We start from the raw sequence: 1,786 nt of genomic DNA, 5'->3' as shown, positions 1-1,786 counted from the left end.
GAAGCTATATCCGACTTTGCTTCACTGTGAATGCGTATCCTCAGTGTTTTAGTTCCACCCAGACAATCAGAAGATGGACCACTGAATCTCGAAATATTCCCGGGGTTCGCTGTCTCCTCTGAAAGGCAATTCTTCGCCTATGATTGAGTGTGGAAATTGCACTTCATAGCGTGCATTCGACGTCTTCAAATGATGTGTAGAAAGGGTAAGAAATAAAAGTCACTTGAAGGGGAGACGTAAGTGCGGCACATTGACTGGGCAAACCTCAAACACACACTCTGCGGCAGTCACTCAAAGTTACACATCTCCCCGCAATAGCCTGTATACATGTACAGCCTTTATACGCACAAACGCGTGCGCATATACACTTCAGAAACGGGGTTCTTCGTTCTCTCACACATTCACACACTTGTACGCGTGAGCGCGGGGACACCAGGTGAGAGAGCAGTTGCGGTTTTTTCTGCTTCACTGCGTGAGTTGCTGTGAGCTGTCGGTGTACGTTTGTCCAAAGAGCTTTCTGTGCACGCGCTGGGAGGTCACCAGGCGATGGGAGGTATTGATTTCCACCTCACGCATCCATCATCTTGTCACCGACAAGTCGGAAAGACCAGACCATTTAAAATCCAACCACAAGCTGAGAAGTCTCGATCAAAGCTGCAATAAAGTGGTGGACGTGACCGGACAGGTTCACAGGCGTCCGGTGTCTTGTCAGTTAGTTCTCTCGCCCCTCTCTCGTATCCGTCCAGCCAAAAGTCCACTGTTGAGGCTCCTCAATGCGACCGAATCAGGGGGTAATCTCTATCGGCACGTCAAACTGTCAATGCGTTCTGTCGTTTCCGTACAAGACCTTTCCCGACAAACACCTGATGGCGAGTGGGGTGAAGGGGTAGACCAGCACGGCTCCTCCTCTATGGTAATAACCTGCAACCTCGCTTACACAAAGTATCAAGCGCGGTCTTCAAATCAAGCCAGATCGAGGTGCAACCGCCAAGGGGCAGCTATCCCCGTGCTCCGCTTTGAATACTCCAGATATGACGCGAGCAATGATTTGGACAAATGGACTTCAGACTATAAAAATAATCACACTTCACTAAAACGCGTAAAAACAGTTCCGTGGCGATTTCCAAGCTTCATAGCGAAGACATGACAGGAGTGACTTCTCTGAGAGGTCACAGAGATATCCTTCTTTCGAACCTCGAAAGTTTTAGAACTGCATTAACTTTCCAAAATTGCTGTCCAAGAAGTAAATCCAGATTTATTGCTCCAGTGTTAGCATACTGACTCCGTGTTAAATTATGGCTGGGTTAAGATCGCCAGTTCTGTCTGCGTTTAACGGTAAATTCGCAAGGATTTGGGACTGTACAACTCCCTAGTTCTAAATGCATTAGTGCTATATACACAAAGCACGACTCCGCCTCTAAGCCCTCCCCAGGCCCGCTTTCGGAGGGGCACTCTGCCTTGTACGGACCTGACGCTTCACGCAAGCGTTTGACGCATCGGTGTATGATATTCTTGAGGTATCAGGTGAAATCTAAACACGGTGTAACCAAGTGACACGCAGAAAGTGGATTTACAGCTGTGAGTATCGCAGTAGGCTCTTAAATGTAGTGTGATCTATGCTCAAGTAGTCTCCTATACCACCTCCCACTTGCCTGTTAAGAGTGTGGTTAAAGTTAAATGACAGATTAATCAACTGTTTGGGTGCTATGTGATAACTAAACTAGACTATTTGCATCAGGGCACGGCGTGGCTTTAATCTCGAGTCCATGTTCTCCTAGGAGCATTG

General features: G+C 47.6%; 1 protein-coding gene across 3 annotated transcripts in view; it reads right to left on the bottom strand.

Annotated features, from left to right (window-relative positions):
- slit2 (slit homolog 2 (Drosophila)) overlaps positions 1–1,370 on the bottom strand; it is a 119,449-nt gene extending 118,079 nt beyond the window's left edge. For all 3 annotated transcript variants that reach the window (XM_063218366.1, XM_063218368.1, XM_063218369.1), the window contains exon 1: positions 1–1,370. This exon is cut by the window's left edge and continues 186 nt beyond it. The gene's annotated coding sequence lies outside the window, so the exon portion shown is untranslated.
- Between the last annotated feature and the right edge of the window lie 416 nt (positions 1,371–1,786).

Source organism: Engraulis encrasicolus, chromosome 16 (genome assembly GCF_034702125.1).
Source record: "Engraulis encrasicolus isolate BLACKSEA-1 chromosome 16, IST_EnEncr_1.0, whole genome shotgun sequence".
NCBI classification, from domain to species: domain Eukaryota; kingdom Metazoa; phylum Chordata; class Actinopteri; order Clupeiformes; family Engraulidae; genus Engraulis; species Engraulis encrasicolus.
The sequence above is the reverse complement of the archived record's forward strand: the minus strand, read 5'-3'. Positions and strand labels throughout refer to the sequence as shown.